The following is a 17,222-nucleotide window of genomic DNA, read 5'->3' as shown; positions in this document are numbered from 1 at the left end:
TCCATTTTCCCGTTTTTGTTTACTTTTCCGGTGCCTCTGTTTCGTCCTTGTCTCCCTTCTCCTCCTCCTCCTCCTCCTCCTCCTCCTCTTCCTCCCCCTGTGTTCCCTTAATCCCCTAAATTATCCGGGAGATTTCTGTTTATCCTCTTCCTCCTCCTCCTCTTCCTCCTCTTCTCTCTCTCTCTCTCTCTCTCTCTCTCTCTCTCTCTCTCTCTCTCTCTCTCTCTCTCTCTCTCTCTCTCTCTCTCTCTCTCTCTCTCTCTCTCCATATACCATTTTATTAGGCTATTTTCGTAGGTTAAATTTATGCTTTTTTTTTCTCTCATATTCCCCTCCATTTCCCTTCCTCCTCCTCCTTTCCTTTTCCTGTTTCTTCTTTCTTTTCAATTCTCTCACGTCTTTATTGTTTTTTTCTGTTTTTTTCCCATTTATTTCAACTAATTCCTCTTTCCCATTCTCTACAGTAATTGATCTTCGAAGCTTCCCTCAGTTACCCCTTCCCTTCCCGCCCCTTCTCTCCCTTCCTCCCTGTCGACCTTCCCTCCATCCCTCCATGACGTTCTAAGCCTCCCCATCACTCTAAGCTCCCCTCCCTTCCTTCCCTTCCCTCTCCCCTTCTCTCTCTCTCCCTTCCATCCCTAGACTCCCCTTCTTTCCAACCCTTCCCTTCCCTCTATCTCTCACTCTTAGTCTTCCCCTCTCTCTCTCTCTCTCTCTCTCTCTCTCTCTCTCTCTCTCTCTCTCTCTCTCTCTCTCTCTCTCTCTCTCTCTCTCTCTCTCTCTCTCTCTCTCTCTCTCTCTCTCTCTCTCTCTCTCTCTCTCTCTCTCTCTCTCTCTCTCTCTCTCTCTCTCTCTCTCTCTCTCTCTCTCTCTCTCTCTCTCTCTCTCTCTCTCTCTCTCTCTCTCTCTCTCTCTCTCTCTCTCTCTCTCTCTCTCTCTCTCTCTCTCTCTCTCTCTCTCTCTCTCTCTCTCTCTCTCTCTCTCTCTCTCTCTCTCTCTCTCTCTCTCTCTCTCTCTCTCTCTCTCTCTCTCTCTACTGATTTTTTTGCGCTTCTCCACCGTTAAAAAATCATTAAAATATAATTATTAACAGTTTCAAATTATTTCTGTTGATTAGAAAAGTAAATTATTGCGAAGTGTTGTTTTTTTCGTTATTTATATTTGTGTTTTGTTATGTGGTTATTATTTTTTATCACGAATTCTCCTTCTTCTCCTTCTTCTTCTCCTCCCTTTCCTTCTCCTCCTCCTCCTCCCTTTCCTTCTCCTCCTCTTTCTCTTTATCTTCCTACTCCTCCTCCTTCTCTTCCTACTCCTTTTTCTCATCCTCCTCCCTTTCCTTCTCCTCTAAATCTTCCTACTCCTCCTCCTCCTTCTTCTCTTCCTCCTTTTTCTCCTCCTTCTTCTCTTCCTCCTCCTCCTTCTCCTTCTCCTCCTCCTCCTCATCCTCATCCTCATCCGAGAGATCTCTTATTCCTTCTCTAAACTTGTAAGTAAAAGTGAACCTTTGACTTTGGTATAAATTAGAGAAATATAACTTCATAATAAAAAAATAGCTTTGAAATTCCAGTGATAAAAGGAATCCAAGTTTGTCTCCTCTGTTCAAACCCTGCAGGCGACCTTCCCATGGGAGAGAGAGAGAGAGAGAGAGAGAAATAGAGATCCCAGCAACACACACACACACACACACACACACCAACACACACATACACACACCAAATAAAAACAACACGACACTAACACATCGCTAATTTGAGGAAAGTTGAGTGAAAAATTGCGACCATTTAACGAAAAACACAAAATCAAAGTTGGCCCCGAAAATTAACGTTACATAATGGAAGCGATAAGAGTGGAATTGGCTTTTGCAGGGAGGCGGGTGGGGGGGTGCTGGGGGGTAGGAGGGTAGGTAAAAAAAAAATCTATAAATAATGATGGACTGTAGTGGATAAAAGCTCCAATTATATATATTTTTTGTGGGGGGAAGGGGGATTTTTTTTTTTTTTTAAGTTTGCGTGTGTGATTAAATTGAAGTGTGTGATATGGAGTTCATGTGGATCGTTGCTGCGTGTGTGTGTGTGTGTGTGTGTGTGTGTGTGTGTGTGTGTGTGTGTGTGTGTGTGTGTGTGTGTTTGCGCCATATTGCCTCTGTAGTGTTCATTCATTTTTTTTCCCTTCGTGTTGTTGGCAGTTTCATTTCGTCCATTTTTAAGACATGCCACTCGTTGGACTAATTTTTCTCGCATTACTTTTTCCTCCCGCCCTTTGCCAGCCTCTCAAAAACTCTATTGGAACCGGGTGCAAAGTGGCAATAACGATTCTTTCCTTCTCTGACCTTAATATCCAACACCACCTGGGCTCTGATTGACACGTCATACTCACCTGTCGGGCATAAGTACACGAGTCTTTCTATATAGGACACGTCAATATTAACTAAACAAAAGTAAAGGAACCCATTAACACGTTTACTAATTATTACTTCATCAGTGTTTAATCTTAATAACCAACACCACCTGGGCTTTGATTAACACGCCATACTCACCTGTCGGGCATTAGTACACGGGTCTTTCTATATAGGACACGTCAATATTAACTAAAGAATTAAGGAACCCATTAACACGTTTACTAATTATTACTTCATCAGTGTTTAATCTTAATAACCAACACCACCTGGGCTTTGATTAACACGCCATACTCACCTGTCGGGCACAAGTACGCAGGTATTTCTATATAGGACACGTGAATATCGACTAAACAAGAGTAACAGACCCATTAACACGTTTACTATTTACTTAACTCCTAAAATTTATGGATTATCGTACATGGGGATGACACAAAGAGGCGTAGAGGGAGAAAGAAGCCTAAACTAAATGACTGTATGGGGTGGATCGAGGGATAGATACGTTTATATTAGTCAGCGGTGGTGAGGAGTAATTAAAATCTACGGTATGAGCTTGCCGCGTTTGCTTTAAGTGCTGGTGCGGTGAAGTGGGGCGGGTTGGGCAGGGCAGGGAAGAGAGGAGAAAGGGATGGAGGAATGCCGGAGCTAAGCCAGACAGAAGAGGCACCAAACCCGAAGATAATTGGGTCGTGTTTTATTTTTATCGTTCGGGGCGCGAGTGGGAGGAGTTTCGAAGGGGGTGAAGTGGGAGAAGAGGCAGTGGGGTGTTCAGGGTGGGTTTGGGGCTGAGTCAAGCTTTTAGATCCATCTGTATCGCCCTGCAAAGATAAGGTCGTCACTTTGTAATGGTCCAGCGAAGCGCCTGCCGTCTGTGCCTTGCCCGCTCTGGTCTTGCGAAGTGGTGGTGGGACGGGGTGTTAGCGGGGCGGGGCGGGGCAGGAAAAGGGCGGCACCTCAGGAAAAGTGTCCCGAGAATATAACGCTGAAATAAAGGGCTACAACTCAGGCTCGGGAAATACAGGAACGAGAGATAAAGTAAAAGAAATAAAACTGAAGCAAGAATGTGTTGTTGCATCTGAGGAGAGAAAACTGTTCGTGTGTATGTGTGTGTGTGTGTGTGTGTGTGTGTGTGTGTGTGTGTGTGTAGTGGGTTAAGAGACAGACAGACAGACAGATGCAAATATAAAAATACCCTTCCCTTATGACAAAAAAAAAGTGCACAGTAAATCGTGTCAATGCTGTATTACAAATCAACGACCGAAGGCGCCTCCCACTGCCCACTCCCAAGACGCCTCCTCCCATTGAGACGAGTAAATAATGAAAAGGAGGTAAAAGGGAAGGAAGAAGCACTTGTAGATTGACAGAGGTAGAGGAGGTAAGGGGGGTAGGGAAAAGGAGGTAGGGAGGCTGGGAGAGGTAGACGGGTTGGGGAGGAAGTTGGAAAAGAGAGGTAAGGACACTGGGGGAGATAAGAAGGTAAGAGAGCCTGGGGAAGGTAGGAGGAACTGGGGAAGGTTTGAAGGGGTAGGGGAGGTAAACGGAATGGGAAAAGAAGGAAGGGTGAACTGGGGGAGGTCAGAGAGCCTGGGGAAGTTAGAAGGGGACTTGGAAATCGAGGTAGTTGGGGCTGGGGGAGGTAGGGGAAGCTGGAAGAAGGAGGTAGAGGGAAAGGGGAGGAGTTTAGAGAGGCTGGGGGAGGTAAAGGGGGCTGGATGGAGGTAGGGGGAAAGGGGAAGTTTAGAGAAGCTGAGGGAGGGTAAAGGGGGGCTGGAAGAAGGAGGTAGGAGGAAAGAGGAGGAGTTCAGAGAGGCTGAGGAAGGTAGAGGAGGCTGGAAGGAGGGGGATAGGGGAGGTAGAAACAGGTTATCATACTTCTACCTAAATTGACCCCCTCTTTCGGCCACCTCTTTGGATTCTTTTTAGGAGCAGCGTGTAGCGGGCTTTTTTTTTATTATTGTGTCCTTTTTTTGTGCCCTTGAGCTGTCTCCTTTGTTGTAAAAAAAAATCTTAATTTCTACTTACCATGCACACACTCACCACCATCACCATCACACACATCATCACCACCATCACCATCACACACATCATCACCACCATTATCACCACAGCATCACGTATAGGCCGATCCGCCACAGTAGTACCTCGCCGCCCTCTCCAGTAAGCCGCTCCTCGTGTTTATAATGAGCAGTTCGAGTCTCCCAGGTGGCCGATCCATCCGGTATAATTGGGTGAAGATGATAAACGTGAAAACTCAACCACCAACGCATACCTCATACCTCACAATTTGCCTCTACCTCATGTGTGTGTGTGTGTGTGTGTGTGTGTGTGTGTGTGTGTGTGTGTGTGTGTGTGTGTGTGTATTGTCCTTCACCTCCTTTTCTTTTTCCTCCTACTGCTCCTTCCTCCTCCTCCTCTACCACGCCCAACAAGTCCCCGCCTCACAGTCTCGTCCCCCTTCCACTTATTTACTTACTGGCGTCTCCTCGTTTTCTTCGCCATTACTCTGTCAGATATTGCTTAGGGGAGTCTCGCTTATATTGGCGTCCAGGACCTTGGGGACACACACTCACACACACACACACACACACACACACACACACACACACACACACACACACACACACACACACACACACACACAGACTGGCGGACCAAGATGCAAGCAGAATGAGACAGACAGACGGACAGAAAGACGTGTAAAGAGACAGGCAGAGAAAGCCGAAGGAGGGACTGATACAAAAGTTAAAATAGGACACACAGACACACACAACAGACAGACTAAAAGACCGAAACGAAAGCAGGAATAGACAGACAGACGGACGGAAAGAAGTGTATGTAGAAGAAAAAGGGAAAAGGTTTAGAAAGATTCGAAGAGAGGAAACTAGGTGAGAGACAGCAATGAGAGAGATCTTGAAGGATGGAAGGAAAGAAAGGGCAAGGAGAAATAGAATGGAGGGAGGAGGAACAACAAAACCGAAGGAGGGACTGTGACGAAATGGATAAGAGAGAAAATAAACGGGAAATTAAAACACGCAGACATTCAGACAGACAAAACGAAAGACAGAGCATCGAGTTGGAATGGATGACGAAGTAAGAAAATAAAACAGAAAACGAAAAAGTAAACACGTCCATTAAAGTTTGTGGGAGAAATAAGTGATACATAGTTTTTTCTTATGTTATCGTGTGGCGTGACGAACCAACAGAATATTCAGTGTGGAAGAAGAAGACGCCACGATCTACATTTCAACTAATCAGGTTTGTGTTGATTTAAGAAAACTTTATCTCGCCCCTCACAAGGAAGGCCCCGAGTGGGTGCATATTTTAGGGGCGAGAAGGGGAAGAAAGGGGAGGAGGAGGAGAGAGAGAGAGAGAGAGGGAGAGGGAGAGGGAAGGAGACACCGGAGACTTACCTACCCCCTTGAGAAGCACTTGAAAGAAAACGGGACGAAGATTCAGGGGAATTCAAGGGGAGGTTTAAGTAGACCGCACGAGTGAGATATTTTATTAAAGGCGGGGAGATGAGTGTTTGCTCTCGCCTCCCAAGCATCATCTTATCAGCGCGTTCGTCTATATGTCTTCCAATTATAGAAAAGGAAGAGGTGGTAGGGGACGAGGTTAGGGTTGTTAGAGGATGATGGAGACGAAGATAAGAGAGAAAAAACGATAGAGAGAGAAAGGGAAGTCTTGAGTGTGAATTCATGCCTCTATCCTCATCCCCCCAACCCACCCACTAGTATTACCCACAACCCACGTACAAGGAGAAGCAAGGAGGGACGGGAACGAAGAAGGGAGAGAAGAAAGGACGAGCAAGTGGAACAGATGGGAAGGAGGGCCTAAGGAGAGAGTGGAAGGGATGAGAAGAGATTAGGGAAGGAAGGTTGCAGACAGTGAGGGAAGGCGGAGAAGGAGGGAGGAGGAAAGAGGCTCAGGAGTAAGGAAGGAAGGAGGAGAGAGGAAGATATAGATAGAAGAGGAGAGAGGGGGAGATAGTAAAGAATGAATGTAGGACAGAGAGAAAGAAGGGAAAATAGGTTGAGAGAGAAGAGTAAAGAGGAAATTAGGTGAGAAAGAGAGAGAAGTGAGATAGAAATATCGAGGAAAGATGGAAAGAAAGAAAGACATTGAAAAGAAGGAGGAGGAGGAGGAACACGTAAAAACACAAACTGGAGGGGAAAAAGGAACAAAGTGGAGGAGGAAAGGAGTTGAAAAAGAACTCAAGAAGGAAAGAATCAAGGAAAAGAAAAAGGGAATAAAGAAAAGGAGAAAAGAGGAAAGAGAAATTACCAACAAACAGATGAAATGATGAAGACAAAACATGAAACAAAGAACTATGAGACGAAGGAAGGCGAAAGTGATAAAGGGAATGGAAAAGCGAATAGGAAGAAAAGGAATAAAGGAAAGAAGGAAGAGGAGGAGGAAAAGGGAGGAAAAAAACATGTTACAAAGAACTCTGAAACGAGGAAAGGAAATAGAAAGCAGAATAGGAGGATGAGGAAGAAAGAAAACATGAAAGAGAAAGGAGAACAGGAGAATGAGGAGAAGGGAAGAAGGAGGAAGAACTAACACAAAAATAAGAGGAAGGGACGATCCGCAAGGGGGAGAGGAGGAAAAGGAGAAAGAGAATAGGGAGATAAGAAAAACAGGAAAGAAGGAGAGAAGAGAGCAGGAGGATGAGGAGGGAAGGAGAAAATAGAACTACCACAAAAAAATGAGAGTAAGAGAGGAGCCTCAAGAGGGGAAGCGAAGGGAAGAGAAGGGAAGGGAAGGGAAGAGAAGAGAAGGGAAGGGGGGGGCTACCATACATTAATAGAAGACATAACTCACTTAGCGTACGCCACTGAGGGAATACAGTCAAATATACATAAATTAACTGGCCAATGTATTGAAATTCGCTTAATTTATATGATAATAATAATAATTGGTTAGGTTAGCGCGTTATGCAGGAAGTGGCTACTGCTGCACGCTTAGTAGTCTTTTAAACAGATGTCAGAGTTATCGAGAGAGAGAGAGAGGAGTCTAACCCTACTCACAAACTCATTATTAACCACCTTTTCTGTGTGTGTGTGTGTGTGTGTGTGTGTGTGTGTGTGTGTGTGTGTGTGTGTGTGTGTGTGTGTGTGTGTGTCCAGTCGCCCTCCTTTAATTCCAGTCCCCTGTGATAGATTTGAAGCTTCTTTTTCCTCAGCACACAGTCTATTTAATCTTTAGAAGTGATCCATAATGCAAAACGAAGCTAAAAATCCTGCTTAGAATAAAAGGGAGACTCTGTTTTATGGCAAGGAGAACTTTTGGAAGAATTCTGAATTAAAAGAGAAAATGGCAGCAAAGGGATGGACAGAGAGAGAGAGAGAGAGAGAGAGGGGGGGGGGGGGGGAAAATATAAGGAAAGGATTATATTTGTCTTACTCCTTCTACGTCTGAGTTTATTTATTTCCTGATAGGTGTGACGGGTGACGAGGCGGAGAATGGATGCCAGGGTGAAGGTGGACTATCTATTGACCGTATGAGGGAATGAATGACGTATGTGGGGTGGCGGGTGACGGAATGAGTTGACGGGTGATGAAGTGAACAGACGGATGACAAAAGGGTGTAATATGGGCTGGGTGAAGTGACGGGTGACAGGGTGGAGTGGCGGGTGACAGAACGAAATGACGGGTGACGGAATGAACTGACGGATGAAAGAGTGGTGTAATATGGATTGGATGAAAGGATGAGTGACAGAGTGGAGTGACGGAAGGGCTTGACGGGTGATAGAGTGATGGGTGACAGGGTGAAGTGACGAAATAGTTTAACGGGTGAGGGGGGATGAAGGGATAGGTGACAGAAAGCTTTGACGGATGAAATGGTGAAGGAATGGGTGAGTTCAGGTGGGTGGCGGGTGACGGGAGCTCGAAGATGGACGGGTTTAGACGGATGAAGGGATAGACAGTGGAAGGGGTGAAGTGATGGATGAATTAACGCAGAGTGACGGGTGACGGGAGCTTGGAGATGGACGGGTTAGACGGGTGAAGGGATAGACAGTGGATGGGGTGAAGTGATGGATGAATTAACGCAGTGACGGGTGATGGGAGTTCGGTGGGGGACGGTGACGGATCCTCCATAATTTTCAGTCGACGGGAAGGAATTAAATTTGGTCAAAACGCGAGAAACCTTTTGGGAGTTGAATTTCTTGCGTCGTTATGATGAAGAATTCCTTTTTTCTTTTTTCTTTTTTTTCGAAGTTTTTTTTTTTCAGAATACTATTACATAACACCAAGAGGATCCGGCTCTCCAAATGGCGTATTTTATTAAGGAAAATTGCTTCTCCTCCTCCTCCTCCTCCTCCTCCTCCTCCTCCTCGGCGTTCTTTTGTTTCCCTGCGCCCAATAATATACTTCTTTTTTCACTTTTTTTTTTCTTGCTTATATTTCATGGAGTGGTGGTTTATTTTGGGTTGCGTTCGTCCCTGTGTGTGTGTGTGTGTGTGTGTGTGTGTGTGTGTGTGTGTGTGTGTGTGTGTGTGTGTGTGTGTGTGTGTGTGTTGCTAGGCCGTGTGGGTGACAACTGACCTGCATGTTAATTATTTCTGCTCGTGTGTGTGTGTGTGTGTGTGTGTGTGTGTGTGTGTGTGTGTGTGTGTGTGTGTGCAAAATGGAAAGTGTGGGAGCTGGAGAGAGTGACGAGCACACACACACACACACACACATACAACACACACACGTCCACGCCTTGGATAAGTAATATACACCCGAACTTCTGCGTACAACTCCGACCACCCGTCCTGTGTGTGTATGTGCGTCTGGGAGTGTGTACGTGGGTTTTGTGTGTGTACGTAATTACTTGTGGACGGCCGTGGGTTTCGGACGGCGGCGGGGCTCGAACCATGGTGCTGTGTCCTCGGCGCTGTGATGGACGTGATTTATTCTCCTAATTCGCCTAAAGGGTCCTCCTCCCGCCGGTCCATTTTCCGTAAGTGAGATATTTTTCTTCGAGATAACTGGGGCGTCTCGGCAGCCTGGTCGGGTTATCACCGTTATTGTGGGTATAACTCGTGACGGGCGGCGGGGCGGGGCGGGGAGGGACAGGGGTGCGGTGGGGTGTCAGTGAGGGTCTTACAGCGACTGAGATTTCGTCTGGGGTTGGATTGTCGGGGGTAGAGGTGGGGAGGGGTGTTGGAAGGAGGCTGGGGATGTAGGATAGTGGGGAGGACCGGGGAGGATCAGACAGGGGTAGGCGAGTGGGGAGGACCGTGTTGGGGTGGAGCTGGGGAGGGTCAGACTGAGATAGGAGGGCGGGGAGGGCCGTGGGGGTGAGATTTCGTCCCGGGGCTGAAGGCTGAGGGATCGGGCGAGCGGCACGCGGCGGCCACGCGGCATAGCATCGGCCGTCTGAGTCCAGGAAGGAAAGCCGTCCACACATCCCAGGCGAGGGGAGGATGCGAGCCGGGCCGGGGAGGGAAGGAAGGGAAGGGGGGGGGGGGGCTAGTGTTTGTCACCTGCGTCGCCGTTGTCTTAGTGTGTCTGCGAACCCGCCAGGTGTAAGGGAGGAGAGGAGAGCACTGAGCATTGTGTTGTGTGCGTGTAGTCGCCGCCGCCGCGTCCTCAGGCTGCCCCGACGCACGCAAACTTCATACATTTATTAATATGTGTAAATTCTCCGTGAGGGCGCCACTCCGGGACGCGTGTAAAATATTCGCGTCCTTTTCCGGGTTCCCTTTTCCTCCGGGTTCAGTGTACTCAGCCCAAATTATTTCCAGTGGGGTGCCATTAGCGCGGAATTAGTATTTACTGGAAAAGGCTCAGTTTGGAGTCAAATTATTCCCACCGACATTCTGTGAAGGAAAAATTTGTGGTTTACAGGATTTTTTTTTTCATGATTCCGTGTGTAAATAATTCCAGAAGTAATTAATAACGTGAAATATTATTATGGCGTCAGAGTGTTTTTATTTCTTCCTCATCAGTGTTGCTCCCCCTCTCCCCCCTCGCCCCCTCCCCCACTCTTCCCTATTACCCCATCCCCTTGCATCCCCCCATTACCCATTCCACCCTTCCGCCCTCCCTACACACACACAAACAAACACACATTCCCCGGCCTCCCCACGCCTTCTGTTGCAAATACACACACGCCTACTCGTTATCCTTACACACACACACACACACACACACACACACACACACACACTTTACCCCCCTCCCCTTTTCACATCCTTTACTCAACATCCTCCTCGGCCTCTCCACACCTGTCGCTTCCACACACTTTCCCTCTCACCTGCGCCCTTCAAACACACCTCCCATACACACACCTGTCCCGCGCAAGCCTTTAGCACCTGCCCGTCACACCTGGTAGTCCCACGCACATCCCATACTCACATACTCACACTAAGACGCCCCGAGGCAGAACACTCGTCGAAATTAGATCGTCAGACAGAGGAGCAAAAATATAGACACAAAATAAGCAAAATCAGTATTAAAAGCGAAAGGGAGGAAGGATGGAGGAATGGAGGGATGGAGGAAGAAATCAATACCCTCCATTCCTCCTCCTTACCAACCTACTTACATTCTTCCTCCTCTCTTCTTCCTCCTCCTCTTCCTCCTTCTTTCTCCCATTCACTGCCTCGATTTTTTTTTTCTCCCTTCCCTCATTCCTGCCCTCTCACACCCCTTTTTTCCTTTCCTTCTTCCCTTCTTCTTTCCTCTTACCTCCCTTTCTCTCTCCACTCTCCCTCCCCCTTCTCTTTTCTACCCTCATTGTCTCTTCTTTTCTCTCCCTTCCTCTGAACTATTTTTTTCCCTCCTACCTTCCCTCCCCTTCTCTCTCTTACCCTAATATTCTCTCCCTCTTCTCTCCCTTTCACTTTCTTTCTCTCCATTGTCCCCTCTTCATTTCCCTCCTTCCCTCCTTTCTCTCTCCCTTTTACCTCACTGTTCTTCTGTCCCCACTTTCTCTCCCTTCATCTCTCCCTCTGAACTATTTTATCCCTTGTACTTTCCCTCCTTCTCTCTATCTGTCTTCCCTCCCTCCATGCCTCTCCGTTCCCCTTCCCTCCCTGTTCCTCCTTTTCTCTCCCCTCCCTTCCTCTCCTTTTCTTCTCTCCGCCCCTCCATGCCTCTCCGTTACCCATACCTCCCTGTTCCTCCTTTTCTCTCCCCTCCCTCCCTCCCTCTCTTTTTCTTCTCTCCGCCCCTCCATGCCTCTCTGTTTCCCATACATCCATCGGGCCAAGTCAAGCTAGTCAGCCATCAAACATGAATGGTGTATTAGGATAGTCACTTAGGCCAGATCAAATATTCAAGCCATATACCAGGTCTCCCTCCTCCTCCTCTTCCTCTTCTTCCTCCTCCTCCTCGTCGTCTTCTTCTTCCTCCTCTTCTTCCTCCTTCTCTGGGTTTTCTTCCACTACTTCTGTTTTTTTGTATTATTATTATTGTTATTTTTCTCTCTCTCTCTCTCTGTCTCTCTCTCTCTCTCTCTCTCTCTCTCTCTCTCTCTCTCTCTCTCTCTCTCTCTCTCTCTCTCTCTCTCTCTCTCTCTCTCTCTCTCTCTCTCTCTCTCTCTCTCTCTCTCTCTCTCTCTCTCTCTCTCTCTCTTTATATATATATATATATCTATATAACTATCTATCTATATATATATATATATATATATATTCTTTCTCCTTCCTGTCCTTCGTCTTCCTCCTTCCGTTTCTCTTCTCGTCAACTCGCTCTCTCCCCTCCTTCATCCCACCTTTGTTTCTCTTCCTTCTCTCTCTCATTCCCCTCTTCCCTTCCCTTCTTTCTCTCTCCCCTCTTATCCCTCTTGCTATTGTGTTATTTCGTCTTATCTCCTCTCATTCATCATCCCTTTGCTCCTCTCTATTCTTTCCTCCTCTCCTCCTATTCCTCCTCCTCCTCTTCATCATTTTCGTATTTAGTTCTCCCTCTCTTCCTTCTTTTCTTCTAAATCCTGCTATCCCCAGGTCTCCCCCTCTCCTCTCTCTCGCTCTCTCTCACTCTTCCTCTTCCCCCTTCCCCTCTTCTTCTTTTTTTTTCTCTCCTCGCTTCCTCCCCTTCACATCTCTTTCTCTGCAGTTTCTTTTACCTCTTGTTTACTTTGTTTCGTCATTTTCCTTTTCATCCTCCCCTTTCCCCTCTTCCTCTTTTTTTCCTTTTCCTCTTCTCCCTTTCCTCCCCTTCTCCTTCTCTCTCTCTCTCTCTCTCTCTCTCTCTCTCTCTCTCTCTCTCTCTCTCTCTCTCTCTCTCTCTCTCTCTCTCTCTCTCTCTCTCTCTCTCTCTCTCTCTCTCTCTCTCTCTCTCTCTCTCTCTCTCTCTCTCTCTCTCTCTCTCTCTCTCTCTCTCTCCCCTTTCTCTTCTCTCTCTCTTTCCTTGCCTTTTCTTTTTCCTTTTCTTTCTCTCCCCTTCCCTTTTTCTTTCCTTTGCTCACGTCCTTCTCTTCCCTTTTTAACCTCCCTCTTTCTCTCACTCCCTTTTCACCTCTCCCTCTTTCTCCTTCTCCCTTTCTTTTCCTTTCTCACATAGTCCCCTTCATAGCTACGTCCTCCTCTTCCTCTTCCCTTTCCTCTCTCTCTCTCTCTCTCTCTCTCTCTCTCTCTCTCTCTCTCTCTCTCTCTCTCTCTCTCTCTCTCTCTCTCTCTCTCTCTCTCTCTCTCTCTCTCTCTCTCTCTCTCTCTCTCTCTCTCTCTCTCTCTCTCTCTCTCTCTCTCTCTCTCTCTCTCTCTCTCTCTCTCTCTCTCTCTCTCTCTCTCTCTCTCTCCCCTTCATCCCCACGCCCTCCCTTCCCCCTTCCCTCGCGCCTCTCTATTCCTCTCTTTCTCCGTCTCTTTCTCTGCCAATCCTCCCAGTCTCTCTCGGTCCTAGTGAGTCACCTAACTTTTTAACTTGCCGACTCCCGACCAGCACTCACGACCTTGCCTAACCCCGCCCAGAATATTCAGCTGAGTTTGTTTTTTTAGCCTGCGTCTCTTTTATCCACGTCTTTTTTGAGAGAGAGGGACTGTAGTCTTTTTTTGGGGGGTGGGAGTGTGGGGGGGGCAGGTAAGGGTGCATTTTGGGGGTTGGGGGGGACGTGGGGGTGTATGGGGGTGTTTGTGTGTGCGTGTGTGTGTGTGTCGCTGTTGTTGTTGTTGTTGTGCCAAGTCTTGTTTTGTTTCGTTTCGTTTGTTGTTGTTTGTGTTGTTGGTGATGTTTGTGTTGTTGTTCTTGTTGTTGTTGTTGTCCTAAGTCCATTTCCCACGCCATTCAGTACCGCAACATGTAACCGACAAACTAACTAACATTCCAGCATTTCACTTTCCTATTATTTGCCTTTTCTTTAATTTTTTTATGCCGAAGGAAGTGTCAGAAAAAAGGAAAAGAAAAGAATATGAAAGAACAAAAAACAAAGAAAGAAAAGAAGAAAAGAATAAAGAATATCAAACAAAACACTTCTTCTTCCTCTTCTCCTTCTTCTTCTTCTTCTTCTTCTTCTTCTTCTTTTGGCTACGAGAGAAGAGTATCACAAAAACCTGAGTGCCCCTTAAAAAGAGAGAGGGTGAAAGAAAACGGAGCCCGGGAACTTGTCGACATGGTATGGGCAGCTATTTCTTATGACCTGGAGGGGGACGGAGAGCAGGTAGTGGGGGGGGGGGGCAGGAGGGGACAAGTAGGTTAACTATTTTAGAGGGAAGAGAAACCTACGGGAACTACCACTGCCATGTCCGAAGTTCTTTTCCTCATCCTCATCATCATCATCATCATCATCATCATCATCATCATTTATCATCCCTTCTTCCTTCTCTCCATCTTCCCTTTCATCCTCCCCTGTCACCTCCTCTTCCTTCAACATCCCTTCTTCCTTCCTCTCTATCTTTCCCTCCCTTTCCTCGTCCCCTATCTCCACCCCTTCCTCCTCCTTCTCCTTCTCCTCCTCATCATCATCATCTTCTCCATAACCTCCCACCTCTATGTTTTCTCTTCTCTCCCCTTCCTTTATCTCCCTTCTCTCACTTCTTTACATTTTCCTCCTCCTCCTTCTCCTTCTCCTCATGACTATTTTCCTGATCTATCCTCTCATCTGTTTCTTCTCTCCTCCCCTTTCTTTATCACCTCTCTCTCTCTCTCTCTCTCTCTCTCTCTCTCTCTCTCTCTCTCTCTCTCTCTCTCTCTCTCTCTCTCTCTCTCTCTCTCTCTCTCTCTCTCTCTCTCTCTCTCTCTCTCTCTCTCTCTCTCTCTCTCTCTCGATCTCTCTCTCTCTCTCTCTCTCTCTCTCTCTCTCTCTCTCTCTCTCTCTCTCTCTCTCTCTCTCTCTCTCTCTCTCTTTTCCTTCTCCATCCCTTCCTTCATCCCTTCCATCAACTTACCCTTCCTTCCTTTCCCCATCGTTTCATTCCTATCCTTCCTTCCTTTATTTTTAACAGTAAGGGACACAGCTCAAGGGCAATAAGGGATAGGGACAGAGAGGTAGGGAGGCAGGAGGAGGTAGGAAGTTAGGCAAGGGGACAGGCAAGCAAAAGAAAAAGAAATGAACAAAAAATGACGCTGATCACTACTCCTGAACTTCCTTACTCCTTCTCCCTTACTCCCTCCTTTCTTAATCCTTCCCTCACTCCCTCTCTCATGCATACAATGGTCAAAGATAAGAAAAATAGCCCGTTAATCGCTACTCCTAAACTCCCACGCCATCCTTACTCCTCCCTTACTCTCTCTTTCCTTAATCCTTCCCTCACTCCCTCTCTCGTGCATACAGTAGTCAAAGATAAGGAAAAAATAGCCCGTTAATCGCTACTCCTAAACTCCTAAAAGCCCGTTAATCGCTACTCCTAAACTCCCTTCCTCCATCCTTACTCCTGCCTCCCTTCCTCCATCCCGCCATCACATTTCCTAAGATCTTTCCCTCCTCCTCATCTTTCTCCTCCTACTCATAATCAACAACATCATCATCATCCTATTCCTGACCTGTCCATCCAGCTGCGTTTCCTCTTCCCTCCCCCTTTCTTTATCTCCTTTCTCTCCCATCTGTACATATCTTCCCTCCTTCCTCGTCCTCCATTCCTCCCTCCCTCCCCTTTCTTTATCTCCTTACTCTCCCCTCTGTACATATCTTCCTTCCTTCCTCGTCCTCCATTCCTCTCACATCTGTACAATCCTTTCCTCCTTCCTCGTCCTCCATTGCTCCCTCCCTCCCCTTTCTTTATCTCCTTTCTCTCCCCTCTGTACCTTTCTTCCCTCCTTCCTCGTCCTCCATTCCTCCCTCCCTCCCTCCCTTACGCATGCAGTCGTTACCTGGAGTCACGGTGGGCAGGTAGGCGGGTAGGCAGGACAGTCGGCGTGCAAACCTTAAAGAAGATGGTCCCAGGTGTCTCACGGGCCACCGACGGCATCATCACATCCATCACTCTGGCGCAGGTACATCACACCTCACACACCTCCATTGCTGCCCCACTTACACGAGTCATATAGGGAAGGAGAGAGACGGGGAAGGGATGTGAAGGGGAGAGACAGGGGAGGGATGGAGAGGGGAGGAAGAGGGGGTGATGCTTCTCTTTTTGTCTCTCTCTCTCTCTCTCTCTCTCTCTCTCTCTCTCTCTCTCTCTCTCTCTCTCTCTCTCTCTCTCTCTCTCTCTCTCTCTCTCTCTCTCTCTCTCTCTCTCTCTCTCTCTCTCTCTCTCTCTCTCTCTTCCACCTACGTACGTCCTCCGTCTCATTCTACCTGTTTGCACGTTGCCCGGATGCACTCTCCTCCTCCTCCTCCTCCTCCTCCTCCTCCTCCTCCTCCTCCTCCTCCTCCTCCTCCTCCTCCTTCTTCCTCCTCCTCCTCCTCCTCCTCCTCCTCCTCCTTCACCCTAGTTTGATATCCTTCTCTCTCTCTCTCTCTCTCTCTCTCTCTCTCTCTCTCTCTCTCTCTCTCTCTCTCTCTCTCTCTCTCTCTCTCTCTCTCTCTCTCTCTCTCTCTCTCTCTCTCTCTCTCTCTCTCTCTCTCTCTCTCTCTCTCTCTCTCTCTCTCTCTCTCTCTCTCTCTCTCTCTCTCTCTCTCTCTCTCCCTTCATCTTGGAAAACACCTTATATATTAGATTTCACCCTCGGCCGACACAACACCCTCCCCCCCTTTTTCTCTCCCTCTCTCTCTCTCTTTTTGTCTCCATCTCTTTCTCTTTCTCTCCACCCTACCTGTTACCTCCATCCCCGCCCCTCTCCTCTGAACCACATTTCTCTCCTGCCTACCTGTCTTCCCTCCATCCCTTACCTCTCTCCTACCTGTGCCTCTCTCCTCTCTCTCTCTCCCCCCTCTGTGGCCCCTCCCGTGTGTCGCTCCCTCTCTCTATCTCTCTCTCTCTCCCTCTCTCCCTCTCTCCCCTGTCACCCTCACCGGCGTGCTCACCACCGCCGCGGCACCAGTGTTGAGCGGGCCGGACCAGGAGTCGCCGCCAGTCCCGGGTTTGCGCTGCGCTGAGAAGGTGTGCCAGGTGGTAGAGAGAGAGCGAGAGGGAGAGCGAGAGAGAGAGCGAGTCAGAGAGAGCGAGAGAGCGAAAGAGAGAGGGAGAGGAAAGGCCAAAGGGCGTAGTGCGTGGCGCCGGCAGCAGCGTCGACACAACAAGATGGCAGCATCCTCGGCCCCACGCCCGCCGCTCCGCCTCCCCCAGCAGTGATTGTGGCCGTGACCCAGCCCAGGCCAGTACACACACACCTACCTTACCCATAATTCACTTTGCAGAGCACCGTGCTAGGCTCCCCAGCATCCTCCTCCTCCTTCTGCCCCCACCACCACCACCACCGCTACCTCCTCTTCCTCCACCTGCCCCGCCCCCTCATGCGGCACCTCCGGCGGTCTGTGTGGACACGACGCACATCCGTGTTTGTCTCCGGCGGCGCCT

The 17,222-nt window shown here is 48.1% G+C and overlaps 1 protein-coding gene across 11 annotated transcripts in view; it reads left to right on the top strand.

Annotated features, from left to right (window-relative positions):
- The window catches only part of LOC127008646 (CUGBP Elav-like family member 4), a 146,000-nt gene that overhangs the window by 29,993 nt on the left and 98,785 nt on the right, over positions 1-17,222 (top strand). For 4 of the 11 annotated variants that reach the window (XM_050880934.1, XM_050880945.1, XM_050880936.1 and 1 more), the window contains exon 1: positions 17,042-17,222. This exon is cut by the window's right edge and continues 343 nt beyond it. The exons of 1 other annotated variant lie outside the window; for it this stretch is intronic. The gene's annotated coding sequence lies outside the window, so the exon portion shown is untranslated. 6 more of the 11 variants (XM_050880932.1, XM_050880944.1, XM_050880935.1 and 3 more) reach the window with 6 other exon arrangements.

The sequence above is a fragment of the Eriocheir sinensis genome, chromosome 38 (assembly GCF_024679095.1).
Source record: "Eriocheir sinensis breed Jianghai 21 chromosome 38, ASM2467909v1, whole genome shotgun sequence".
Taxonomy (NCBI): Eukaryota; Metazoa; Arthropoda; class Malacostraca; order Decapoda; family Varunidae; genus Eriocheir; species Eriocheir sinensis.
Note: the sequence above shows the minus strand (reverse complement) of the source record. Positions and strands in the feature narration are given on the sequence as shown.